Source organism: Melozone crissalis, unplaced genomic scaffold (assembly GCF_028551555.1).
Source record: "Melozone crissalis strain CALT ecotype California unplaced genomic scaffold, PUWL_Pcris_2 ptg000066l_1, whole genome shotgun sequence".
Taxonomy (NCBI): domain Eukaryota; kingdom Metazoa; phylum Chordata; class Aves; order Passeriformes; family Passerellidae; genus Melozone; species Melozone crissalis.
This window is the reverse complement of record NW_026535844.1, coordinates 3744476-3765702: the sequence shown is the minus strand read 5'-3', so window position 1 is coordinate 3765702 and position 21227 is coordinate 3744476. Positions and strand designations below refer to the sequence as shown.

The window sequence follows — 21227 nt, the reverse complement described above, 5'->3', positions numbered from 1 at the left end:
CCTAAAACACCAACAGCGAGGTGTTAGTAACCATCCTCTGCTACCACAATTGTGAAAAACGCCAGTCACTTGCTTTTAAAATTTTAAAAGTTTAATAGTAATAGAATGGTTATGAAAAATAGTAATACAATTAGAGTAATCACAATTTGGAGAAATCGAATTAGGACAATATGAGACAATAAATACCAAGAGTTACGGATGTCCGGGTACCCTTTTCTGGGCAGCAGGAGCCCGAAAAAGGACACCTGTTATCACATGATTAACCCTTAAAAACAATAGCCTGTTGCATATTCATACACTTCATACATGATGCATAAATTCCGTTCAAACACAGGATTCTGTCTGGTCAGTGCCAGCTTCTTCCTCTGAATCCTAACAGCGACTTCGAGGTGGGAAGAAGTTAATTTCTTCTGATAAGAGAGCAATAAATTGTTTTTCTCTGAAAGATTTAGGTATCCTGTGGCTGCTGTCTCGCTGCAAGTCCTTTCTTTAAAAAAAGCCCCTTACCATGCATATTTTCTATTTTAACATTTTTTTAATAACCTAAAACCATATTTAACTCACTACTTACGAGAATTAATACAGCAGTACATTCTAACAGAGGACGTATAATATTTATTTCAGTATTTGCGAAAACCCAATCACAAAACACGCATTTTTCACAAGTATAATCCCACTTACTTCCAGTCTCTCCCAGTTTGGTCCCAGCTGCTGGCAGCATGGTTCCAGTTGCTTCCTCAATCAACTCAGTGAGTCCCAGTATGATGCCATTTGCTCCCAGTTGCTCCCAGTCAGGCCCAGTATGGGGGATGATGTGCAGGGTGTGCTCACTGTGACACTCAGTTCCTCCCAGTATTAGTCCAGTCCCTCCCAGTATGATCCAAATATGAGCCCAGTGTGCTCCCAGTCTCTGCCAGAATAAACCAGTTGTGCTCCACATGGTTCCAGTTCCTCTCTTTCACCCTCACTTTCCTTCCAGTCACTCCCAGTACCTCCCAGGGTACCCCAGTTCCCTCTACAATCTTTCCTGTTCCTTCCAGTATGATCCCATTTGCTCCCAAGCACTCCCAGTCAGCCTCAGAGTAGTGGCACTCAATGTCAGTATGATCCCAGTCACCACCAGTATGATCCCAGTTCATCCCAGTACAAGCCCAGCAGTTTCCAGTCGCCGCCAGCATGCACCCAGTCACTCCCTGTTCCTCCCAGTTGCTCCCACCATGATCCCAGTTACTCACAGCTGCTCCCAGTCATCCTCAGCATAATCCCAGTCACTCCCACTATATCCCATTTGCTCCTAACATGGTCTCGGTTGCCTCCTGCAGGCTCCTGCTCACTCCCAGTATGATCCCAGTGTCCATCAGTGCGATCACAGTCTGCCCTGGCATGGCAATATGATCCCAGTATGATGTCAGTACAAGCCCAGTACAGTCCCATCATGATCCCAGTATGATCCCAGTACGGTGTCAGTACAAAGCCAGTACAGTCCCAGTATGATCCCAGTATGATATCTGTACAAACCCAGTACAGTCCCAGTCACTCCCAGTACGATCCCAGTCCAGCCCAGTCCCTGGCAGTGCTGCCACTGCTGGGATCCCCCAGCCCTGTGTGCGTTCTCCCCTGGCGGATGTGCCGAGAGGAGCCCCAAGGGCTGGCAGTGGCCAGGCAGGGTCCCCAGCAAGGCCCAGTTTGGATGTGCAGCCCCCAGTTTGCCCAGTTTGCCTCTCCTCTGGCCCGGGCCGGGTTCTCCCCGCCTGCAGCGGCTGGGAGCAGCCGAGAGCCCCGCGCTGCCCATCCCGACCTGTCCCGGCTCCATCCCCGCTCCTGCCGCGGAATGGGGCACCAAGGGTGTGGCTGCTGCTGGGGGGGGAGGAGGAGGAGGGAGGGAAGGGCAGGGATGAAGGGGGAGGAGGAGGTGGGGTTAGGGAGGAGGAGCAGGGGGAGGAGGAACGGAAGAGGAGGGATGAAGGTGGAGAGAGAGCAGTGATGGAAGGAGGTGGGGATAACACAGAGGGGGAGGAGGATGGGGGATGGAAGGGGAGGACTGGGAGGAAGAGGAAGAGGAGGGACAAAGGCGGATCAAGGCTGAGCTGAGGGAACCATGCCATCGATCGCTGCCTGAATTCGCAGCCCCCAGCTGTGGGATCATCGCCCCCCCATCGCACTGGTGAGCGAGGAGGGGGAGCTCGACCCAGATATCCCGGGGGGTCCCTGGGTTGGGTTTTTTGGGGGGATGTTTGGAGAATGAAGAAGTCCAAGGCTGAGCGGAAAAGGCCCCTTGGGGGGACATCGGGGGTGGCGGTGGCGGCTGCCGGCAGAGGCAGCCTGGAGGAGCAGAGCCCTGTGTCCCCCAGGAGCCCAAAGTGGGGAGCCCAGAGAGGGGGGAGTGCCGCCATTGGCGGGAGCCTCAAGAGCCTGGAGAGGGGCAGGGGGGACTCCTTGGAGCCGCTGCAGCCCAGAGCAGAGAATGAGGGGAGAAGGGAGCCCGGGAGCCCAAACAGCCCCGGCATTGCCAAAATGGGGAGAGTGAAGCAGTGGGAGCTTTTGGCATTGCTGGGACTGCCAGCAGCCTGGGCAGGGCGGGCACCTGGCACAAGGGGGACCCCCAGTCCAAGCGTGACCCCCAGCAGCTGGGACAGGGGGGAATCCCCGAACACCAGAGGGGAGGGACCAGGGATGGGGAACCCCTGGGAGGCTTTTTCAGGGCTGAATCTTGGTGTTTGGGAGGTTTTTCTGGAGCCCAGGTGGCTGGTGAGTTGCAGAAATGGACTCGGGCAGAGTGACCTTCAAACTGAATGTGCGTTGGGGAAGATGAAACAGGAAAACTTTATAAGTATGATTGTCTGGCAAAAGATTTTGAGAATATAGAAAGTGTAAGGAAGACTGAAATGAAAGCAAGCTTTGAGATACTTAGTTATTGAACAACTGGAAAACAATGATGTGGCCCAACTGAAGGTAATCCCCTTTGTTAAACAATTCCCTCTGTTTGCAGGCAGATCCAGAGCCTAGTAGCTCAGCAGAAGGGGTCCAAAGAGGAGTTTTTAGGGTGTAAAATGTAACACAGTATGGTGATGTAATGATTCTTACACGCTGTATGTAAATGCTGTAGGATTTGTATCTCATACTAGATTGGTTGGTGAGAAATAGAATATTCAACACAGAAGAAAATTTATTGTTTTGTAATGGAAACGTTACTCTCTTATGCTCTTGCCTGTCTTAGTCTTTTACCCTCTCATCCTCTCTTCCCCTCTCTTCTCTCAGCCCTGCTCCGAGCTGTGCCTGGCAGCTCCAAGCAGGGCCCTGCACCCAGGCCCTTTGCAATAAACCGCAAGTTCCACGACCTGGCTGCAGAGATCTCTCATCTCCATCTGTCCCAACCGTCCTACCCCCTGACACTCCTACAAACACGCTCATCCCTTGTTTTCCCCAAACCAGGATTTCCCATTGCCAACCCCAGGGAGGCTGCGAGGAAGATGCCCCGGGACACTGAGGCAGGTGAGGAGGAAGTCAGTGCCCCTTTCCCCTCTGTGCTGCTCCATCTCCCAGCCCAGCACGGCCCCGGCTGCAGCTCAGGCCTGGGGGGATCTCCTTGCCCTTGCCTGTGGCACGGAGGCAAATCCCATCCTGTCCTTGTCCTTCCTCCCCCAGAGCAGGAGCTGAGCATGGAGAGCAGGGAGGACAAATGCCCGCGGCAGAACCTGGTGGCAGAGGCCGTTTTGAGCGGCTCCGCGGCGCAGGAAGCCAACGGGGAGGAAAAGCCCCGGAGATGCCGCACGAGGAGGGGCTGCAAACGCAGCTGGCGGGGATCTGAGGGGGAAAGAGCCAGCCTGGGCCGGGAAGGCGGCCGGAGACGGAGCCGGAGCTCGGAGCTGGTGCTCCATGAGCAACTCCATGATGGGGAGAAGCCCCACACGTGCGTGGAGTGTGGGAAGAGCTTCAGGTGGAACTCCGAACTGATCAGGCACCAGAGGACCCACACTGGGGAGAGGCCCTACGAGTGTTCCAAGTGTGGGAAGGGGTTTCAGACCAGCTCCAATCTCCTCCAGCACTATCGAATTCACAGAGAGGAGAGGCCCTTCCAATGCCCCGACTGCGGGAATGGATTCAGGCAAAACTCCCACCTCATCACCCACCGGCGCATCCACACAGGGGAGAGGCCCTACCAGTGTGATAAATGCAGGAAGGGGTTTCCGACCAGCTCCTGTCTCCTCCGGCACTATCGGATTCACACAGAGGAGAGGCCCTTTCGCTGCCCCGACTGCGGGAAGGGATTCAAGCGGAACTCCACCCTCGTCACTCACCGGCGCATCCACACGGGGGAGAGGCCCTACGAGTGTCCCCAGTGTGGGAAGAGCTTCTCACACAGCTCTAACTTGACCCAACACCAACGGAGGCACCGGTAAGGGAAGCCCTGCGAGTGCCCCGAGTGCAGGCAGAGCTTCGTGCGCTGCCCCAGCTCCATCCCCCACTGGAGGAGGCACTTTGGGCACAGCCCTGGTCACTCCCATTCCCTGTGATCCATGTTGGGAACACACCTGGCTGCTTTGCCTTTTGGGTTGGCCTTAATTTTCCTCTGCTTCATCTTTTAAGGACACCCAAAACTGGGTTAAATGAAGGAAATTCATATCTGCAGTTCCATAATTTCTCAGTTGTTTTAGAGGGAATTTAGTATTTGGGGTCGTGTTCTGTGTGGAGTGCTGCTGTTGCTAAGAGGCAAGAATTTGATCTCACCCTTCTTGTGTTGCTAAGAACTCCTCCCCTGACCCAAACCCCAACTCCACCCTTTGGATACCCTATAGAAACTCCATGGCCCTGCCTTTGCCCTGTCTTTGGGGGGTAAGAAATGGATTCCCAAAGGAGCATCCGTTTTCTAACTGGATTCCCTGAGGATCAGCCCCTTCCCACTGGAATCTAAGAGGATCAGCTTTTTTCACTGAATTCCCAGAGGGTTCTGACTCTGTCACTGTTTCTTTTTGTTTGTATTACTGCATTTGTATTTTTAATTTTTGCTAATAAAGTACTGTTTTTTCTGCTCCCATATCTTTGCCTGAGAGCCCCTTAATTTCAAAATAAATTACTATTATTTTTATTATTATTATTACTACTAATAATAATAAAAATAGTAATAATAATCAAAGGGAGGGGGTTTACATTTTCCATTTCAGTGGAGGCTCCTCTAATGGGGAGATACCCCCGAGGCTGGGCCATGTCAAATAGTTCCTGAAAGATGTAAATTAGTTTATGTATATGCATGAGGGTCTATGAATATGCAACAAGCTGATGTAATTAAAACCAGATTAATTAAGGGGTGTCCCCGAACATAACTGGGGGGTCTTGGTGGCCATAACAACCTTTGCTCGATGGTCCTTGTCTCCCATTACATCAATGCGTTGCATATTCATGTTCTTGTTGCATATCCATGAAGTATTTTATATATTCCAGGAACAAAATTGGCTTAATCCTGTGTGGGGGTCCAACCCCCCTCCCAGCTCAATTTGGGGTGTCCCATCCTCCTCCCAGCTCAGTTTTGGGACCCCATACCCGTCCCAGCTTAATTTGGGGGTTCCATTCTCCTCCTACCTCAATTTGGGGGTCCCATTCCCCTCCCAGCTCAATTTTGGGGCCCCGACCCTCTTTTCCACACTCTCTCCTTTCTGATCGTTCCCCCAGTCCCCTCCTGTGTTTGGTTTTGGGGGCTCCAGGCCCCTCCTGCTCCGTTTTGGAGTCCCGACCCCATTTTGGATTAATTTGGGGTCCCCAGCCCATCCCCAGGGTCACCTTCCCCCCCCCCAACCCCGCCAATTCTGCTCCTGGCAACTGATGAGTCATCAGCGAGACACGCTCTGATTGGCTCGAAATTACCCCGCGTGATCTCTGAGTATTTACCGCAGTGAGAGGCCTTGGTCTGTGGCTGGCAAGTGATGAGTCAGAGTCGGGCCGGGCGCTGATTGGCTGAAAGTCGCTGAGCGGGGCCAGTGCTCTGAGTTTGTGCGCAGCAAGTGGAACATCATCAGTGCCGCGCGTTGTGATTGGTCGGGATCTGCTTTGGGGTGGGGACGGGAGGAACTGGGGTTTCTTGAGGTTTATTTGGGTTTATTTAGGGTTTGTTTGGGGTTTGTTTGGGGTTATTGATGGACTATTTGGGGTTTATCTTGGGTTTTACTTGGTTTATTTCTTGTTTATTTGGGGTTATTAGGAATTATTTGATTTTATTTGGAATTATTTGTGTTTGTTTGGGCTTGTTTGGGTTTATGTGGGTTTATTTGGAAGTACTTGGGATTCTTGGGGTTAATCTTGGTGTATATGGGTTTTTTTCGGTGTGCTTGATACCATTTGGGGTTTTTTGGCTTTAACTTGGTGGAGGTTTTTTTTTCGTTTTTTGGGGTTATTTGGGGCATTTCTAGGTATTATTTGGGGTTCTTTGTGGTTATTGGGATTTTTTTCCAAGTGTTTTGGGGTTATTTGAGTTATTTGGGGTCACGTAGGGTCAAAAGCTCCAGGAATATTTCTCCTGCAAAAATCGGGAATTTTTGCCTAAAAATCTGAGAGTTTTCCCCCAAAAATCCGGGAATGTTCCCTAAAAAATCCCGGACTTTTCCCAACCAGTAGTTGCGCGCCCGGCTCCAAACCATCCAATCACCGCGGGTCTCCCCTCAGGAACACCAGCCTCTCTGTGCACCGAACCAACCAATCACTGCATGCCTCCCCTCAGGCACGCCCACCTCTTACACCGAACAATCCAATCACCGCCTTTCTCCTCTCAGCTGCTCTCGCCTCTCTCGTCCTGAACCGACCAATCACCGGGCGTCTTCCCTCAGCACCTCCCGTCTTCTTTGCCTTTATCCAACCAATCACCGCGTGCCTCCCCTCGGCAAAGCCCGCCTCCCCCGCCCATCTCCTGTCAATCACCGCACCCTCTACGAAACCAACCAATCACTGGCCAACTCCGCATAGCAACTCCCGCCCTCTCCACGCGTACCAGCCAATCAGAGTCGAGCCCGAAGCAGCGCCCCTTGACCCCGGGGCCGGGCATGGAGCGGGCGCCCCCTCCCTCCGCCCCGCCCCCCGGGACCCCCTCAGGGACCCCCGGGAGCCGCCCCGGGCTCGGGCGGGTCCTGCGGGAGGCGCTGGAGAGAGCGGGGGAGGCGCTGGGAGAGGACGGGGGGCTCCGGGAGCTGCTGAGGAGGCGCAGGGACAGGTGAGGGGTCCTGGAGGGGTCGTGAGGGGAATTTGGGGAGGGGTCTTGAGGAGGTTTGGGGGGGATTTGGGGAGGATCTGGGGGGAACTTGAGGGAGTTTTAGCGGGGTCTGGGGGTGTTGGGGATGCTTTGGGGAGGAATTTGGGGAGGGGTCCTCGGGGGGTGTCACAATCCGTCCTCACGGACGGGTTTCGTGATGGTTCGTGGATTTGATCTCAGGGTGCAAAAAGAACCGACACAGTACAAGGGGGTTTGCAATGATAATCGAAACAAATGCACCTTTATTGAATGACCACAGCAAAATGCAATAAAGCGATTAAGGGAGAGAAAAAGATAGAGGAAGAGAGAGACAAAAGAGAGAAAAAGAAAGAGGGGATAGAGCTACCAAACGTTGAGATGAAGTCCTTTGGTCCAGTCCAGTCGAGGATCTTCCTGTTACGTCTGGGAGATCTCAAAGTCTCTCGCTAACTCAGAGGTTTTTATTATGATAACTCTATTGGAAATTGCAAGGGAGGGAAACAGACACAATAAGGAATAGATGTAACAGGTAGTCCATGCTCTCGGCAGTAAGCGAGAGCCATTGTCTTCTTGGTGCTGCGGTCACAACCTGCAGGCAAACATCTCGCTTCGGTCAGCTTGCCTCCCCCACACACCTGCCCCGGGCTGGGGGTTTCAGTCCCAGTCCTTGGAAGGAGCAGAGGGGCCTTTTCACATGGGGGTTCCTTGATGGAGAGGCTCCTTACATCCCAGTCTGTCTGTCACGGTGGTTGTAAAACAGGTGAGCGTCTTCTGTGGGGGGACCACCTGAAACTCAGGAGAAGTCCAGCCTGGCTGAGAGGTGGGACAGCTTCCAAGGCTGTTGTTGCACAAAGAGCACAGTGTCCCCTTCTTAGCATACAGCAAACAACAGCTGTGAAAACAATGGCTTAGCACTGAGTTCTGGTCTCCAGGCCTTGTGGCATGTGACTTTTTCCTACAGAGAAGGCAGGGAGGGTCTTCTCTTCACTGGTCCCCAATGACGATCATGAGGCAGATGAGGGAAAATTTGGACAAACTCTCACAATCCTCCACCCTTTGTCCCCCTCCCTTTTTCCAGATCCGTCCCCATCGCCCCCCGGGCCCAACTGGGAAGCTTTACTGGGAGCACTGGGAGCGGGCACTGGGCGGGGGCAGGGCGCCAGCGGGGCTGGGGGGACACGGGACCCCCCCAAAGTCAGCGGAGCGGGGACGGAGCGGGGGGTCCCGGCCGGGCCCGAGCCCACGGGGAGGGGCTGCGGCCGCCGCCGGCTCAGGAGCTCTGTGGGCAGAGAAAAGGGGGTGACACCGGGCTGGGGGCCCCGGCGGGAGCGCACACGCTCCGCCACGGCGGGGACGCCACCCCCGGCACCCGCCCTGACCTTCTTGCGCAGGGAGGAGCCGAGCCCCAGCGCCAGGAAGACGAAGCCCAAGATGAAGCCCCCGATGCCCGCCAGCATCTTGCTGCGGGCGGCGTCCGGCGGCATCTCTGGGCGGGTCCGCAGGGCTCAGCACCCCCAAAACCTCTCAGGGACACCCCGAGCCCCTACCAGCGCCCTCCCTGTGGTCCCCAGCCCAGCCAGAACCCCCTGAAAGCTCCCCCCGATCCCTTTTTGGCCTGGCCAGGAGCCACCAAAGCCCCTCCCGTCCCTCTCAGCATCCCACAGCCCCCTCCCAGTTGCCCCCAGCGCCCCAGGACCCCCAAAGCCTCTCGCAGTCCCTTGGCAGCCCCAGCAGGACTCAGCCAGAGCCCTGCTGGTCTGTGTCCAGCACAACCGAGCTCATGGCGAGCCCCGCTTTGCCATCGCCGATCTCCTTCCAGCCCCTCGGTGCTCACTGCGATCCCTCCCAGTCACACCCAGCACCCCCAAACTCCCTCCCAGTCACACCCAGCGCCCCCAAACTCCCTCCCAGTGACACCCAGCACTCCCAAACTCCCTCGCAGTGCCCACCAGGACCCCCCAACCCCATCCCACTTTCCCCAGCGTCCCCCAAACCCCTTCCCAGCCCTTGTCCAGCCTCCAGCCCCTCTCCCAGCTCCAGCCCGGCTCTCTCCAGCTCCCTCCCAGTGGCTCCCAGCACAGCCCAGTGGCTCTGCCAGCGCCCCCAGGGGCTCCCCCGTACCCCAGTGCCGCCTCAGGGGCTGCTCCAGGCTGACGTGCTCCACCTGGCAGCTGTAGCTGAGCCCGCGCCGGGGCGGCGTTTCCAGCAGCACCAGCAGCTGGTAGGTCCAGTCCCCGTTGGGGACCACGTCGGTGGCCACCACGTGCTCCGAGAGCTCCTGCTGGCCCTGGAACCACCTCACCTGGATGGCAGCAGGGTAGAAATCCATCACGGAACAGAGCAGGTGGCCAGGGCCGGGCTGGGAGCTCGAGGGGGGCACCAGCGAGATGGACACGCTGGGGGGCACTGGGAGAGAGAGCGGGGACACACTGGGATCAGCTGGGGGGCACTGGGAGAGAGAGGGGAGGGCTGGGGTGGGCTGGAGAGGGACTGGGAACGCACTGAAATGGACTCGGAGTGACAGGGAATGGATTGGGGAATGTGGTGGGAGGGACTGGGAATGGGCTCGGATGGATTGGGAATGTGCTGGAAGGGAGTGGGAGAGACTGGGAGGGAGTTGGGTGACACAGAGAGATGGGAAGGAATGGGGGAACTGGGAGAGAGGGTGGAGGTCTAAGAGTGAACTGTGAATGAACTGGGAGGAGACTGGGAATGGACTGGGAGAGACTGGGGAGGAACTGGGCATGGTCTTGGAGGGACTGGAATGGCACTGGGAGGGATCTTGGTGGCACTGGGAGGAACTGGGAATGAAGTGCGCGCCACTGGGAGGTCGAGTCCGGCGCGAGGCACTCCGTGCTGCGGGTCTGCCTGGCAACAGATGAGTCATGAACACGATGCGATCTCATTGGTTGTCAAGCGTCAAATTTACGGGTCGCTGAAATGGACGCGCGGGGGGGGACACTGGGAGGGACTGGGAGGATCTGGAGACCCCGGGGGTCGGCACAAGGAGGGCTGAGGGCTCTGGGCCGATGCCCATGGAGATTTTGAGGGGCTCCAGGGTCACTGGCAGGTCAGGCCCCGAGGGGACGCGCTCTGCCTCGCGCTCACCTCGGCGCTCCGTGATGAACGGGGTAAAAATCTTGTACCAGCACCGCCAGAACCAGTCCACCGCAGTCCGTCTGTCCTCCATGAATACCGCGTTGCTGTTCCAGCGCTTGGCCAACTTCTCCCCATAGGGGGTGAACCCCACAAAGTGCCCGACGTCGCTGTCGAACATTATGAACTGATCCCGGTTGTAGATGGATCTCTGGACGTACCTCACCTTCTCCGTGCCGTTAATGAAGTAACACTCGGACTTTGTCATCCTTTGGGACACCCCTGTGTGTGCAGAACATAGATCGATGGGTGCCTCTCCAACGCCCTCCCCCAGCACCCCCAGAGCTCCGGGGCCACAACGGATCCCCACTCCTCACCCCCTGTGCCCCTCGGCCGCCATGGGACCCTCCTGCCCGAGCTGCCGCTTCCTCTTTGCCGCCCTTCTCCCATTTCCCCTTCCACATCCTCTGCCCTCCCACCTCCGGCCGCTCCCCAAATCACTTTGGGGTGCCATTTCCCCATTTTCCCACAAATTCCCCAATCCCCAGTCCCCATTGCGATCAGTTTTGAGGTCCCCCCCTCCGCTTTTGCCCTCTTCCCCACCCTCTCCCACCCCTCCCCTCCCGCTCTCCCTTTGGGGGGTCCCCTCCTCCTCCCCCTCCATTCCGAGCTCCCCCCTTCGCCCCTTTTCCCCCTTCTCCCCGCTGTCCCAGCGCCTCCCGCCCCCCGCTCACCCGAGACCTCCGCCCCCGCAGCCGGAGGGGCTCCCAGCACCACCAGTGCCACCAGCAGGGCCCCAGCTGCCGCCCCTCGCCCCATGGCCGGGGCCGGGCAGGGAGCAGCAGCCCCAAAGCAGCCGCGCTGCGCTGGGAGCGCCAGTCCGGAGCAGGGCGGGCTCGGCAGCGCCGCGCGCTCTCATTGGCTGCCGCCGCTTCTGGGCAGCGACCGGCCACGGGCTCTGCCCGGCAACCGATGAGGCAATCCAACGCCCCGAGCTCTCATTGGCTAAGACGCCGCCTGCCTGCGCCGCCATTGGCTGAGGCCTTTCCGGGACGCTGCAGCCCCGGGCTGGGGGTTTTTTGGGGAGGGGGAACCTTGGGGCGCTGGGCAGGTGGGAGCTCAGGTGAGCGCAGCAATGCGTGCCCAGGTGCGCGGCATCTCAGGGCTGCCCGTGGCGAGCGGTGACGCTGGCCCGATGCCAGGCACCCCCAGAACCGCTCTGTCCCTGCCCCCCGCAGCCACACAGGGACAGAAAATGGAACTGAGGGTTCGTGCGTGGGGACAAGGACCGGGAGAGATCCCTCAGCAAATCCCGCACGGGCACAACAGACCTGGCCTGGACACACGGAGGGAATTTATTACCAACCAAATCACAGCAGCACAAGGAGAAGGGAAAGAAATCTCTCCAACACCTTCCTCCTGCCAAACATGGATCAGCCAGAACAGGGGTCACCAGGGCTCTGCCCAATGGGGGTCACTGGGGATCATCCAGGGGAGATTCTCCCATGGGGGATGGAGCTGGAGCAGCGCACGAAGCTCTTCCCACAGTCGGGACACTCGCAGGGCCTCTCCCTGCTCAGGAAGTGCTGGTGAGTGACGATCTCTGAATCCCACCTGAAGCTCTTCTGACATTCCAAGCACTCCTAGGGCCATTCCCCAGTGTGGATCTTGTGGTGCTTGCTGAGGTCGGAGGTCCCACTGAAGCTCTTCCCACATTCCCCACACTCCCAGGGCCTCTCCCCAGTGTGGATGTTCAGGTGTTCCATCAGGGTGGAGCTGGAGCTGAAACCCTTCCCACATTCCAAGCACTTGTGGGGCTTCTCCCTGCCATGAGGCTTCTCCACCAGCTCTGAGCTCTGGCTGCATCTCCGGCCGCCTTCCTGGCTCAGGGCGGCTCTTTCCTCCTCACCCCTCCCTGGGCTGGGTTTGCAGCCCCTCCTTGTGAGGGATCTCTGGGGCTTTTCCTCCTCCTCCATCCGGACACAGCTTGGGAATGACAAACCCTGGTTTGGGGGAAACCAAGGTGGGAGCGCCTTGGAGTAGAGGCTCCTCCTGGCCAGGTCCATCTCTGGAACTCAGCAGGAGTCTTGTGTCCATGAAAATCTCCACACATCAAGATTTAGCCCGAAAAAACTCTCCCAGGAGTTCCCTATTGCTGATCTCTCCACTTTTGGGGTTCCAGAAGTTTCCTTTCCTTGGGATCACAGGGGTCCAATGGTTCCAGGGGTTCTTCATTCTCCGGCGTCCTGCTTAGGGATGATCCAGGGGCTTTTGGGGGTCCATGGGGTCCCTTCTCCCCTGATGCTCTGCTTTGAGGTCCCAGGGATCCCAGGGGTCCCTCCTCCCCAGGCTCCCCCCCTTTCCAGTCTGCCGGGGTCCCCCAGCTCTGGGATCGCCCCTCTCTGGTTCTCTCCATTCTGGGGGTCCCCAGGACCAATGTCCTCCCCTGCCCATACTGGGCAATGGCCACGTGGGCCCCCAAAGATCCCCCCAAGGGGCTCAGCTTTGGGCTCCTGCAAGATCCAAACCTACACACACAGAGAAAAAAACCTCCCAGAGACACCAGATGATATTTGGGGTCAATTTCACAATCTGCGAGCTCCAAACACACCCCAATAAAAAACCCTCTCAGGCACCCCCCTGATGGATTTGGGACGAGCTCCCCCTCCCCGCTCACCTGCAGGACGAGCTGGGGGCAATGGTCCCGCGGCTGCGGCCACAGGGGGCATTGGAACCTCCTGTTCCTCCTGTTCCTGCTCCTGCTCCTCCTCTTCCTGCTCCTCCTTTTCCTCTCTCCCTCCTCCTCCTCCTCCTCCTTCCTAATCCCACCTCCTCCCCAGTTCCTGCTTTCTGTGTATTTAGAGTGGGGAACCTTGCTCGTTTTTAGAACTAGAACAAAGATCCCAGAGGGAACAAGGCTCGCTGCTTTTAGTCAGAACTATCAGTGACTAAAGGTCACGTTTCCTTTGGTTTGGTGCGTCCTTCTTCCTCCTCAGTGTTCAGGCTGGGCTGTGGGGTGTCCTTGTTTGATGCATTTTCTGAGTTCCTCTTGCACTCTTTGGGCCATAGGCTGTGCCCTGGGAGGGTTCTTTGTGCTCCTTTGTGACACAGGAGAACCTTCCAGGCGGTTTCTGCGTGAGCTGCTGCTGGGATGTCACAGGAACAGCGCCACGTCCCCGTGGTGTTCCCGTTGCTGTGGGACACGGAGGCCTCAGTGCCCAGAGTGGCTCTGGGCTCGTTGCCGGAGGATCCTCCTGCCTGAGGCATTCTCAGCAGCCAGCCCAGCCCTGACAGGTGTCCTTCTCTGCTCGCAGGTGTTATATTTGCCCAATAATCCCATCATAAAAAAACCCCAAACAATATTTAAGGTAGCAGCAATTTTAATTAAATAGTTTAGCAAATATATAAATAAGGGATAATATGGTTCAAATAATAGCGCATAAGCAAAAACAACCGCGGGGTACGGAGGGCAGGGTTCAATGACCCTTGCCACTTCACGTACAATCTTGCCAAGTGAAAGTCGCCCCTTATATGCCATGTGTCAATGCCATCTCCTCCTATTTTTGGTTCGTCACTTTTCTGTCTCCGCCCTCCTCACCACCTTTACCACGCATGCGCCACCACTCGGTTTGGTGGTCGCACAAGTCTTTGGGGGTCGTCACTGATGAAGGCCATATAGTCTTCTTCATTGTCCTTTAATTCACCTTTGGGTTACACATGCGCACCAAGCCAGGATAATGCAAGCCAAAACTAAGATATTACTATATTTTAGCATCAAAGCAATAAATCTCTTATAGCGGGCATTTTCCTGGGACCCAACCAGATTTTCACTTCTCTCAGTTAATTTTTAGTAACTGGTCTCTCTTGCTTTTTCCTCCTATCCTTGAACATCTGCCAGGAGAGGGGGGTAGAGCCCCTCCTCTCCCTTTCTTCTTTGCCATTACAACTTTTAACTGTTTTATTATTTCCAAATATTAATTACTGTATCAATATTGATTACTGTTTCAATTTTATCAGCACGAATCATACCTATTTACCACATTGTTCTCTCTCAGTGTGTGCAGGGCCTGCATTTCCTCCATTCCAAGCGGGTGATCCACAGGGATCTGAAGAGCTCCAACATCCTCCTGGGCATGGACGGCTCTGTCAGGCTGGGTGGGTGTTCCTGGCCAGGCACGGCGCTCCCGGGCTGCGGGTGTGGGGCTGCTTCCCAGGGAGGGCCAGAGCCCCACAAGGGCTGCTGGGGGCACTGCCCGGCCCCTGCTGCCAGCTGAGAGCGGCTGCCCCTGCAGAGAGCTCAGCAGAGGAGCAGGGTGCCAGCAGTGCCTTTGCTCTGCCTATGGCCCTGCCAGAGGGGCAGCAGTGGGAATCTAAAGCTCCAAGGGAATCAGTAAAAGCCACTGCATGAAAGCTGAGGGTTTCTTGAAGAGTCCAGTTCCATCTTTCCTTGGCTACAGCCCTGAAGGCTTTTCCAGCTGACTTCACTACTGCACTCTCAGAGTGAGAGTGGGGAATCTTGGTGCTTGGTTTCCTCATTCCAGCTGCCTTTGACAGGGTTTGTTTCTGTCCTCAGCTGATTTTGGCCTCTGCGCTCAGCTCAGCCCTGAGCAGGACCAGCGCAGCTCCATGGTGGGCACTGCTCACTGGATGGCCCCAGAAGTTGTGACCAGATCTCCTTATGGCCCCAAGGTGGACATCTGGGCCTTTGGCACTGTGACCATCGGGATGGTGGAAGGAGAACCTCCTTACTTCAGGGAAACGGCGGCCATGGTAAGAGGCAAATTCTCCAGTGGCTGCAGAGACCTGTGAGCACAGGGGGACCCTGCGCTGGGAGCAGCAGCTGGAGGTTTCTGTACATGGGAAGGGAATTCCCAGAGGACTCATGCCTCAACACAGATGAAGATTCTGAGTGTCAGTGGCACTGCAGAGATGCTCTTGATGAAAGAATCCTCTGAAATAACACAGGTGGACCACACTGACTAAGGAAAATGGCCTGTAAAGCTGGTGTCCACGTTTGGAGAAGCAAAATGTGCTATTTCTGATGGAGGTTCCTACTGACAGAGTCAGCCAATGAAACTGGCTCTCAAGGCGAGATCATTTGGATGTTGCAGTGGCTGTGGCAGCCCCAGGGTTTGGGTTTTTTGGCTGGCATAGCAAAATGAGCTCTGAGCAGCATCTGTGGCAGGGAGGAAAGTGTCCCTGGAGCTGGGGCTGAGGCCCTGGGCTGGATGTGAGCCTGTGTGGGTATGAAGGGAGCTGGCAGAGCGCTGAGTTTGCTTTCCCTGCAGGCACGCGCTCTGATCCGGCAGAACGGGGCCCCGCAGCTGCAGGAGCCCCGGCGCCTGTCGGCTCTGCTGCGGGACTGCCTCGAGTGCAGCCTGGAGCCGGACGAGGAGCGGCGCTGGGCTGCCCAGGAGCTGCTGCAGCTGAGGGCCAGGGGCTGCAGGGGAAGCAGCAGCGCCAGGGAGGGGTTTTCTTGTGGGGCCCCCTCCGACAGTCTGCAGTCTGGCTGCGTTCCACACGCAGAGCGAGCAGAATTCTCGCCTGCTGTGGCTTGGCAGCTCCTTTGGAGCTCATCTGGGCCTGGTGCCCCACAGCGAGCAGGGACATCTTCAAGCAGCTCAGGGGGCCCAGAGCCCTGCCTGACCTGAGCCTGGATGTTTCCAGGGAGGAGGCACCTCCCACATCTCTGGGCACCTTCTGTCAGTGTTTCCCCACTCTGCTGGTTAAAAAATTCTCCTTAGATCTAATCTGAGCCTGCTTCCCTCTCCTGAGTTTCAAACCATTTCCCTTTGTCCTGTTGCAACAGATCCTGTGAGGAACTTGACTCTGGAAAGTAACAGTTCATTTCTTTGCTTTTTGTCCTTTGGACAGCACCCATTTTTATCATCAGCCAAGCCTCTCTCCAGCCTGACCCCTCTGATCACTGCAGCAAAGCAACTGAGGGAGCAGCAGAGGAGATGAAGCCCTTGAGGACAGCTTTCAGTTCTAGTAGTCAGGACAACTAGTTAGTTATGGTAGTTAGCACTACTAGTTGGTTAGGGTAGTTAGCTCTGGTAGTTAGTTTATGGTAGTTAGGATTGCCTGTTTGTTATGGTTCTTATGACAGCCTGTTTGTTATGGCAGTTGTTTGAATAAAAACTCTCTTAACCCTCAACTGCCTTGCCGTGTCCCTTCCTTCTCCCGCTGTGCCTCAGCTGCCCGGAGCAATGTGAGGGGAGAGCGGGCCCAGCCTGGCCCAGAGCTGAGCCCCAGCAGAGCCCTGGCAGAGCCCAGAGCAGCCTCGGCACCTGCAGAGTCAGCCTGGAAGGAGGCGCTTGGAGCCTTCTCGGCTGCACCCGGCTCTTGGTTACAAACTGGGTGTGCTGGAAAATGCCACCGGCTCTGCGCGAGGGCAGAAGGGGCCCGGGGAAGGCCCAAGTGCTCCATGCAAGGGAAAAACCTGCCCTGGGTCTGTTATAAATAACTGGGTAGTGTTGGCTTTTGCTATTATGTATTGACTTCTGCAAAATATTCTTAATCACACTGATTTTGATAGAGTGCAGTTCGTAATCACCTTTAACTGCTTTTGCTATAGTATAATTTGCCAGCTTTTTGTGGCCAATGCCCTGGCCCCTGTGTAGCTCATATCCTCAGAACATCATTTATGGATGATATTTTAGTTTGTGGAGAGTATGAAAAACATACATTATAGTTTTGGCTTTTGAAAAATATTACAGTGGATGCCATGTGTTGTACATTAGAATGTTAACTTTTGCACAAGTAGCTGTAGTTGTGAAATAATAATCAATGCTTTTATTTCTGTAAATAACTGACAATAACACTTCAGAGATATTTGTGAAATAGCTAATGTTCATTTCAAGTACTTGTGGAAATAGCTAAAACCATCTGCATGGTCAGATAACATTTAAGGAAGGGATGTGATGAGGACCCCTGCCACTGACCCTTCCCCTGTCAATAACTGTCACCTGCTGAAACCACAGAACAGGGGCCCTTGTGAGGGAGTGACACACAACCCTCAAAACAGCAATCCACGATTCCTGCACGTGCTCTAAAACGGCGAGGTGGGGGTCAAACCAACCTGAAGAATTCCTGGAACATGTAAACGACTTCAAAGAAATGTTTGAATATGTATAATCATTATGAATATGAATTTGAAAAATACAATGGGAAAACTAGACAAGAAGAGTTGCTGTGGTTAACCAGTGTGCCTCTGGCCATCGCCGAGCACCCAGCCCTGTTACTGCCCCTTATTATTCCTTATTAAACTTTCAAAAATTCTAAAGAGTGAGGCTCATTTCTCACAAAACCCAAGGTGCTCACCCCTTGTTCTTCCCCCAAAGCCAGGATTTGTCAATCCTAACCTTTGTCTGGATGGAGGAGAAGGAGGCTGCGAGGAAAAGAAGATGCACTGGTGTGGAAGCCCATGGGAGTCTCAGTCTCCCACCCGTGGGGGACTGGTCCCCAATAAGAAGAATAGATTTTAAGGTTATGGTAAGAAGCTTGCTTCTCCCATAGATCTTTGCAGGCACATGCTGATTTATGGAAAGTTATGTTACCCCATTGGCCTGTTGGCCTAATAACCCCAGTTCACCCCCTATTACCCATCTTTGGTGAGTCCCTAGAATGTTCTCCCTCTCTGTCCCTCCATTGGCTCTAATTTACTGCATTCCTCTGCCCCTGTTTCCCTATTAGCTGACCCGACCCTTAACCCCTCCTTTGCCCCATTTTCCCCCATATCCATTGGACCCTGACCCTCAGCTCCACCCTCACTACCCCATATAAAAACCCCCTGTGCCCTCAGCTTGCACCCTGTCTCTGTCCCTGGGCCCTGTTCAGCTCTGTGCCCTGTTCCTGTACCAATAAGCCCAGTTTGCTGCCGATCATACCCAGACCCATCCTGCCAACTTTGTCAGCTTTATAAAGCAGCCGTGAGCTTCGGGCTCCGGAGTGCCGGACGCTCCAAGGGCCTCGGCAGCGCCAGGATGCTCCAGGCTGGGACAGCCAGGCAGGGCAGGAGGAATCACTGCCCCTTTCCCCTCTCTGCTGCTCCATCTCCCAGCCCAGCATCGCTGCAGGACAGCCTCACTGCCAACGCCATCCTGCCAGGGATGGACTGGGGGGATCTCCTTCCCCTTCCCTCTGGCATGGAGGCAAATCCCATCTTCTCCTTGACCACCCTCCTCCTTCTCCTCATTCTGTCCTACATCCATCCATGTTCCTTTCCAATCTCCTTCCTCCCTTGCTCCTTCTTGTTCCTTCCTCTCCTCCTGCCTTTTCCTTTTCCTTTCTCCCTGTCTCTTCCTATCCTTGTCCTTCCTCCCCCAAGTCCTGAGTTGCGGACAAAGACCAGGGAGAACAAATCCCTGCCACAGAACCTCGTGGAAGAGGCCATTTGGAACGGCTCCACGGCTCAGGAATCCAATGGGGAGGAAAAGCCCCAGAGATCCCCCACGAGGAGGGTCTGCAAACCCAGCCTGGGGAGCTGAGAGGAGGTAAAAGCCTCCCTGTGCTGGGAAGGGTTTGGGGAATGTGAGAAGAGCTTCAGGCAGAGCTCAGCCTATTCCTGGTGCCTCCAAAAACGGCGGTGCCAGATGCAGAGATCCATGGGGACACAGAGATCACCCATCAGATCCACGGGGATGCAGAGATCCCCCTGGAGATCCATGGGGATGCACAGATCCCCCTGCAGATCCATGGGGCTGCGGAGATCCCCCTGGAAATCCACGGGGATGCAGAGATCTCCCTGCAGATCCATGGGGTTGTAGAGATCCGCCTGCAGATCCATTTGGATGCAGAGATCCCCCTGCAGCCCCCGGAGCAGCCACGCTGAGCACGGCGATGCCTCAGAGGAGGCTGTGACCCCGCGGCCAGAGGGCCCCGCTGGAGCAGCCTGTCCTGGCAGGACTGACCCCGGGGCACAGTGACCCACGCTGCAGCACTTGGAGGGGGCTGTGCCCCGTGGGATGGACTCAGCTCGGAGAAGTTCCTGGAGAAGTCTCCGGTGGGAGAGAGCCCAGGGTGCAGCAGGGGAACGACTCCTGTCCCTGAGCAGAGGGAGAAGCCCCGGGGCATGAACTGAGCCCGGCCCCATTCCCTGTCTGCGGCACTGCCGGGGTAGGAGGTGCAGCTGGAAAGAGGGAGGCGTGGGGGAAAGCTGCATTTAAGGCTCTTCACTTACTTCTCATTATCCTGCTCTAAATTTTAGGAGTTTTCTGTCAGAAATCTCTCCCCTCCCCCACTCATCCACAGGGCTTTGGGGCGGTTTTCTCTCTTTGAGGGAAATCAAAGCGATGCCCTGATCCTCCTAATTAGGGGTAGGAGAAGTGAGGCTCCAGGGCTTCCCGCTGAGCCGGAGCCACCGGAGCCGCAGTGCCGGGAAAGCCGTGGCGGGAGGTGCGGAGAAGTTTGTTTGTGTTTTCAGCTCAATCCCCCTCGGGCCGGGCCCGTTCCAGGGCTGTTCCTCAGCTCCGGCTCTGCCCTCACGCAGCCCGGGGGGCCCTGAGAGCGCGGGGCGGGGCTGTGCTGTGTGCAGAGCCCGCCCCTGGCTGGGATTGGGTGATAGTGCCGTCAGTCGTGTTTGTGGCGCGCTGATTGGTGGGAGCGGGGCGGAGCAGGGCCCCGGTGGCGGGCTGAGGGCGGCCGTGGCTGGGCAGCTGCGCCATTGTCCGAGCGTGTGTGCGGTCCCGTGAGCGGCGGCAGCGGCCGGAGCGCGGTGAGGCGGCGGCGGAGCTCGGAGGCGGCCGCAGCGCAGGTGGGAGCCGGGCTGGGTTGTGCGGGGGCTCGGGGCTGGCTGCGGACCTCGGGGGCGGCAGGGGGCTCGGGCGGGTTCGTTGTGCCGTGTCCGGCCCGTGTTGCCGCTGGCGTGAGGGCGCTGCGGGAGCGGCTGCCCGCGGTCTCCTTGCGGCCGCTGCCTCGGCAGGAGCCGCTGGCGGAGCAGCGCTGGCTCGGCCCGGTTGCTGTGGCTGGGACAGAGGGGGCTGCCCCGTGCCCGGGGCTGTGCGGGGAAATTCCCGTGGCCGGAGGTTTCTGTGCGCAGAGGAGACAGAGGAGTCCTGTAAAAGTGACTTTATTGCTGAGCAGAGGGAGAGGCCGTGGGGCATTTGTCGTGCGCTCTCTGCCATTGTTGTAGTTCGCAGCCTCCTTTTTATCCTCATTTTCCCGGCCTCATCTCCCTCTCCCTTTGTGCACTGGCTGAGGTACTTGGAAGGTTCAGACCTCCCGATCCTGTAACTGCATGTCCTCGTTAATGCGCACCCCCACTTTTGTATAACAGCCGATATTCACGGCTCTGTTAAATCCTTGTTCTTCTGGAAGTTCGGGAATTTAGCGGGACTTTGTGTGAGCAGCAGTCCATGTTAATTAGTAACATTTATTGAAGCTGGTGGTTTCGCCCGTTGCTTCCTTATCTGCAAGTTCCTGGCCCCTCGCTCAGCTGCTGAATGAGCTGCACTCTCGAGGTGTGGAGCATGGTAAAAAGATGAGAGTTGCTGCAGCACATCAGAGGAGAAACAGCATTCGTTTAACCCATGATCTGCCACGGAGCCACAAAACCGTGTCCCATTCCCATCCTTTCCGCGTTTGAATCCGTACATGAGCTACTTTCTTCATTCCTTTGTTATCTGTTTCACCACTTTTCCTTTTTCATCTTTTTGCCAACAGCAGTTTGTGTCAATTATTTTCCACAAACTCCTCCTTTTTCTGCTAACAGATGATCTGATCCCATCCCATGGTTAAGTGTTGTGTTCCTCATTTCAGTGGATTGGTCAGGAGGAAGGTCAGGAGCTGGAGCTGTCTGGTTGGTTATTATTCCGAGCAGAGCTTGTAATCTAATGATGCCATTGAAATGAGAAATGGGTTCTGTGGCTCCTGATATGAATTGGTTTGGGTTCGCAGGGGCTGGTCCATGGTGTTGTAG

At 56.0% G+C, this 21227-nt stretch overlaps 1 pseudogene; it reads left to right on the top strand.

Moving 5' to 3' along the window:
* The first annotated feature begins 2761 nt into the window (after positions 1-2761).
* Positions 2762-21227, top strand: part of LOC128945555 (zinc finger protein 850-like) — a 51242-nt pseudogene continuing 32776 nt past the window's right edge.